Here is a 6,827-nt window from a genome sequence, read left to right on the forward strand (position 1 = left end):
ACAATAGTGAATAATTGTTATCAGGACTGATTGTGAGGGTTAGAAATGTAAAGGTAGACGTTTTGTAGTAAAAGGAGGGGAGTGATTGACAATGCAGTCCAGGACAAGGTCCCTGAGACCATCAAGGGAGAAGAGCGGAGAGCGGGACCCTACCCAGAGAAACAGTGATGCCAGCGATGAAGGCAGAGACGATGACGTGGAGATATGGAACAGCTGGAGACTCTAGACCCAGAGAGGGAGAGGGGCCGTGTGCTGACGACCAGGGGGAAGGCTTGCGGGGTGTACCCTTTGGTTGGTTGATGATGCATGGAGGGGATTGTAACCATGGCCATGAATATAAAGCTAATGTTCTCTCATGTTAACGATCACATAATTCACAATAAAACTTAAAAAAAAAAAGTAGATCTACCCAGAAACTCCTTTTACCCTATTGGGTAAAAGTCCCAAAAGGCTAGGTTCCATCCACTAAAAAGAATATTACTAAAATTGTAGATTCAGAGATGAATAAGATGTTCATGAGGGTGCTGAGACCTAGAATCATTTCCTGTTTTCTCTTTCATTATAACTGATTGGAACAACAAAGTGCTCTGGATGCCCATATAAAGGACAGCCACTTCCTGGTGGGAGCTTCAAGGAAGGCTTCCTTGGAGAGGAACAATGTGAAACTTTGGGAGGCCCCTAATGATGCCACAACCAAGTGTCTGTGGCTCATGTGTTGGTACATTGTCATTAAGTGCTATCAAGTCAGTTTCTGCTTATAGTGACCCCAGGTCTTTTAAATCTTTGCAGGAGCAAAAAGCCTCCTTTGTCTCCCACTGAGTGGCTAGTGAGCTCAAACCACTGACCTTGTGGGTCGAAGTCCAGTGCTTATCCTATGGAGCTATTGTGCTCCCTGTTGTGATATATAAAGAGATAGGAATGAGAAGTGTATGTGTTTGGAACAATACAGGGAAGAATATTCAGATGGGACCTAAAATGAAAGCTAATAGGAGTCTCTAAAACTGCCACTCTACACTTCACCAAAGAAGACATTCAGGCAGCCAACAAACATACAAAGAAATGCACACAATCATTAGCCATTGTAATTATCGTTGTTAAGTGCTGTTGAGTCTATTCCAACCCATAGCCACCCTGTATAGGGTTTCCTTGAGCCACCGACCTTGCAGTTCAAACAACTTTGCAGTCTGTCTGACACATTAGCCCACAGCACCACACCAGCCATTGTTGTTATTGTTGTTGTTAAGTGCCATTGAGTTGATTCCGACCCATAGCGACCCTGAACAGGGTTTCTGAGGCTGTAAATCTTTACAGGAGCAGAAAGCCTCATCTTTCTCCCGTGGAGCAGCTGGTAGTTTCAAACTGTTGACCTTGCAGTTTGCAGCCTGATTTGTAACCACTACACTACCAGAGCTCGTTACACCAGCCATTAGAGAGAGATGCAAATCAAAACAAGAAAGCAATATCATCTCACAGCTGCATTAATAGCAAAGTTAAAAAGAAAAAAAGCAATAGAAAAAAATAAATGCTGGCTAGGGTGTGAAGTATCTACATTGCTGGTAGAACTGTAAAATGGCTCAACCACTGTGAAAAATGGTATGGCATGTCCTCAGAAAGTTGGAAGTTAAAATACCTTGCTGTTGTTGTTGTTAAGTGCTGTGAAGTTGGTTCCGACCCACAGCGACCCTGTATAGGGTTTCCAAGGAGTGACTGGTGAGCTTGAACAACTGTTCTTGTAGTTCAAACTGACTTTGCAGTCTAGAGCATTAATTAGCCCACAGCACCAACTCTGGTAGCATAGTGGTTACAAGTCAGGCTGCTAACCTCAAGGTCACCAGTTCAAAACCAGCAGCTGTTCCGTGGGAGAAAGATGAGGCTTTCTGCTCCCGTAAAGATTTAGAGCCTCGGAAACCTTATACAGGTTTGCTATGAATCGGAATCAATTCCACAGCACACTACCACCACCAGAAATATTTTATGACCCAGTAATCCCTCTACTTGATATATATCCACAAGAAATAAGAGCCAGAACACGAGTAGATATATGCATGCCGATATTCATTGCAACACTACTCACAACAGCAAAAAGATAACAACAGCCTAAGTAGCCCTCAGTGAAAGAGTGGAGAAACAAACTTGGATGCATACACACAATGGAACACTATGGAACATAAAAGAATAAAGAGGAATCTGCAAAACACCTCATAACCTTAATGAACCTGGAAAACATTATGCTGAGTGAAATAAGTCAATCACAAAAGGATAAATATTGTATGTGATCAGTATTGTCTAAACTCAAGAAAAGGTTTTCATACTAAAAGAGACATTCTTTGATAGTAACCAAGCGTTGGAGGGAAGGAAGAGTAATTCACAGGCTACAGGGTAGGTAGACACATTAACTCAGGTGACAGGGAGGGAGGGTGGCAGGATTATAAATAAGAAGAGGGAAGTTGGCAGAAGAATGATGAAGATAGGTGAAGACAGGGAGGTATGCATGGACTAAGGGGGATAGCGGTAAATAGTGATATCTACACAACATTGGAACAATAGTGGACTGGGTGTAGACACATGGACAGAGACACAGGCTGAATGGGTATGGGAGGAAAAGTGGAATTATAGATAGATATAGATATACACTGAGATGAAACAAAGTATATGATTTATTGAATGTACAATTGATGATCTTGCCTGTAAACTTTCACTCAATTCACAGTGTTGTTGTTTGGTACCATTGAGTCAGTACCAACTGATAGTGATCCTATATACACAACAGAACAAAACACTGCCTGGTCCTGGGCCAACCTCACAGTCGCTGCTAGGCCTGAGCCCATCACTGCCATCATTGTGCCAATCCATCTTGTTGGAGACTTGCTTCTTTTTCTCCGACCCTCCACTTTGACAAACATGATATCCTTCTCCAGGGATTGATCCTTCCTGATAATATGTTGGAAGTATGAGAGACAAAGTCTGGCCATCCTGGCTTCCAAGGAACATTCTGGCTGTACTTCATCCAACACAGGTTGATTTGTTCTTTTGGCAGTCCATGGTACTTTGAATATTCTCTTTCCAAACCATAACTCAAATGCATATATTCTTCTACAGTCTTCCTTATTCACTGTCCAGCTTTCTCATGCATATGAGGTTATTGAAAATACCATGGCTTGGGTCAAGCACACCTTAGTCCTCAAAGTGACATCTTTGCACTTGAACACTTTAAAGAGATCTTGTGCAGCAGATGCATCTAATGCAATATGCCGTTTGATTTCTTGACTGCTGTTTCCATGAGTGTTGATGGTTGATTCAAGCAAAATGAAGTCTTTGGTAACTTCAATCTTTTCTCCATTTACATGAATGTTTTTATTTGTCCAGTAATGAGGATTTTTGTTTTCTTTACATTGAGATACAACCCATACTGAAGGCTGTGCTCTTTGATCTCCATCAGTAAGTCCTTCAACTCCTCTTTGCTTCCAGCAAGCAATGTTGTATCATCTGCATATAGCAAATTGTAAATGAGTTTTCCTCTAATCCTGATGTCACCTTTTGTTTCGTATAATCCAGCTTCTTGGATTATTTGTTCAGTACACATTTTGACTAAGTATGGTAAAAGAATACAATCCTGGCACACAACTTCCTAATTTTAAACCATTTGGTGTTTCTTTGTTCTGTTCGAACAACTGCCTCTTGGTCTGTGTGCAGGTTCTTCATGAGCACAATTAAGTGTTCCAGAATACTCATACTTTGCAATGTTGGCCATAGCTTGTTATGATCAGCACAATCGAAGGCCTTTGCATAGTTAATAAAGCATGAGTAAACATATTTCTCATATTCTCTTTCAGCCAAGATCCATCTGGCATCAGCAATGATATCCCCCATTCCACGTCCTCTTCTAAATCCGGCTTGAACCTCTGGAAGTTCTCTGTCAATGTATGGCTGCAGCCATTTCTGTTTTACCTTTAGTAAAACTTTACTCACATGGGATAGCGATGATATTGTCTATTGATTTCTGTATTCCATTGGGTCATCTGTCTCTGGAATGGGCACAAATATGGATCTCTTCCAGTCAGTTGGCCAGGTAGTTTTCTTCCATATTTCTTGGCATAGGTGAGTGAGTGCCTCCAGTGCTGCATCAGTTTGTTAAAAGATTTCAATTTGTATTCCATCAATTCCTGGTGCCTTGTTCTTTGTCAATGCCGTCAATGGACCTTGGACTTCTTCCTTCAGAATCATTGGCTCATGATCATATGCTACCTCTTGAAATGTTTAAACAATGACTATTTATTTTTGGTAGAGTGACTCTATGTATTCCTTCCACATTCTTTTGATGTTTTCTGTCTCACAATTCACAAAAATAAGTTTAAAAAAAAAATACACCAGTAGAACTAGCAATTCTACAAACTATACAGTAAAAATATATGACCACACAAAGATGTATATGAATATTGTTATTGTTCTTAAGTGCTATAGAGTCAGTTCTGACTCATAGTAACCCTATGCACAACAGGATGAAACATTGCCTGGTCCTACGTCATCCTCATAATTGTTGTTACATTTGAGCCCATTGCTACTGCCACTATGCCCATCCATTTTGTTGGCAGTTTCCTCTTTTTCACTGACCTTCCACTTTATCAAGCATGATGTCCTTCTCTAGGGACAGGCCTCTCCTGGTAACATATTCAAAGTTTGAAAGAAGTGAAGTCTTGACATGCTTACTTCTAAGGAGTGTTCTGGCTGTACTTCTTCCAACAGATTTTTTTATTGTTGTTCTTCTGGCAGTCCATGGTACTTTAAATTTTCTTCAGCATCATAACTGAAATGCATTAGTTCTTCTGTGGTCTTCCTTATTCACTGTCAAACTTTCACATGCATATGTTGTTGTTGTTGTTGTTAGGTGTCACCAAGTTGGTACTGACTCATAGCAACCCTATGCACAACAGAACAAAACACTGCCTGGTCTTGGGCCAACCTCACAATTGTTGCCACGCTTGAGCCCATCAATGCTGCCACTTTGCCAATCCATCTCGCTGGGGGTCTTCCTCTTTATTTCTGACCCTCCCCCTTACCAAACATGATATCTTTCTTCAGTGACTGGTCCCTCCTGACAACATGTCTTAAGTATGAGAGATGAAGTTTGGCCATCCAGGCCCCCAAGGAGCACTCTGACTGCACTTCTTCCAACACAGATCTGTTTGTTCTTTTGACAACCCATGGTACTTTCAATATTCTCCTCTAACACCATAACTCAAAAGCATCAATTCTTCATATGAAGCTACTGAAAATACCATATCTTGAGTCAGGTGCACCTTGGTCCTCAAACTGGTATCTTTGAACAAACTGATATCATGAACACTTTTAAAGAGTTCATGTGCAGCAGAGTTGCCTAGTGTAATACATCATTTGATTTCTTGGCTGTTGCTTCTATGAATTGATTGTGGAACCAAGCAAAATTAAATATTTTGACAACTTCAATCTTTTTCCACTCATCATGACATTATACATTGGTCGTTGTGAGGATTTTTGTTTTCTTTACATTAAGGTATAATCTGTATTGAAGATTGTGGTCTTTGAATCTTCATCAGTAAGTATTTTAACTCCTCTGCACTTTCAGCAAGCAAGGTGGTATCATTTACATATTGCAGGTTGCTAATGAGCTTTCCTCCAATCCTGATACCCTATTCTTCTTCCTATAATCCAGCTTCTTGGATTATTTGCTCAGCATACTGGATGAAGAAGTATGATAAAAGAATACAACCCTGGTGCATCCCTTCCCTGATTTTAAACCATTCACAATTCCCTTGTTCTGTTAGAATGACTTCCTCTTGGTCTATATCCAAGTTCTTTATGAGCACAATTAAGTGTTCTGGAATACCCATTCTTTGCAATGTTATCCATAGCTTGTCATGGTCCACACAGTCAAAATAGTCCTTGCATAGTCAGTAATGTACAAATAAACACCTTTTTGGTATTCTCTGCTTTCAGTCAAGTTCCATCTGATGTCAGCAATGGTATCTCTGGTTCCACTTCCTTATCTGAATCTGGTTTGAACCTCTGGCAGTTCTCTGTCAATGTACTGTTGCAGCTGTTTTAAAATTATCTTCAGCAAAAATTTACTTGCATGCATCATTAATGATATTGCCCAATGATTTCCACATTCCGTTGGGTCCCCTCTCTTTGGAATGGCACAAATAGGATTGGCCACGTTGCTGTCTTCCAAATTTCTTGGCATAGATGAATATGTTCCTCCAGTGCTTCAGCAGTTTGTTGTAATATCTCAATTTGTACTCTGTCAATTCCTGGAGCCCTGTTTTCCACCAATGCCTTCAGTAAAGCTTGGACTTCTTCCTTCAATCTCACCGGTTCTTGATTATATGCGACCTCTTGAAATGGTTGAATATCTACCATTTCTTTATTCATTATAGCTCCAAACTGGAAACAACACAAGTCGTGAATGTGATCATCCATACAATGGCATCTACTAAGCAATAAACTGTTGATATACACAACATGGATGAACCTCAAAGTGATGCTGAGTGAAAGAAGTCAGTCAAAAAAATAAAATAAAATAAGCATCATTCCATTTAAACAAAACATTTGAAGTGCAAATTATAGTGACAGAAAGCAGATTAGTGCTTCAGGGAGCAGGGGACAAGGGAGGGACAGAAGATAGAGATTACAAAGACGTGAGAAAAGTTTTTGATGTGATAAATGCTAATTACTTTTGATTACAGTGATGGTTTCACAGGTGTATAAGCAGGTCAGAACATCAAACTGTATACTTCACACGTGTACAATTCATTGTATGCCATTTATACCTCAATAAAGCTATGAAAATA

The sequence above is a fragment of the Chrysochloris asiatica genome, unplaced genomic scaffold (genome assembly GCF_000296735.1).
Source record: "Chrysochloris asiatica unplaced genomic scaffold, ChrAsi1.0 scaffold00053, whole genome shotgun sequence".
NCBI lineage: Eukaryota > Metazoa > Chordata > Mammalia > Afrosoricida > Chrysochloridae > Chrysochloris > Chrysochloris asiatica.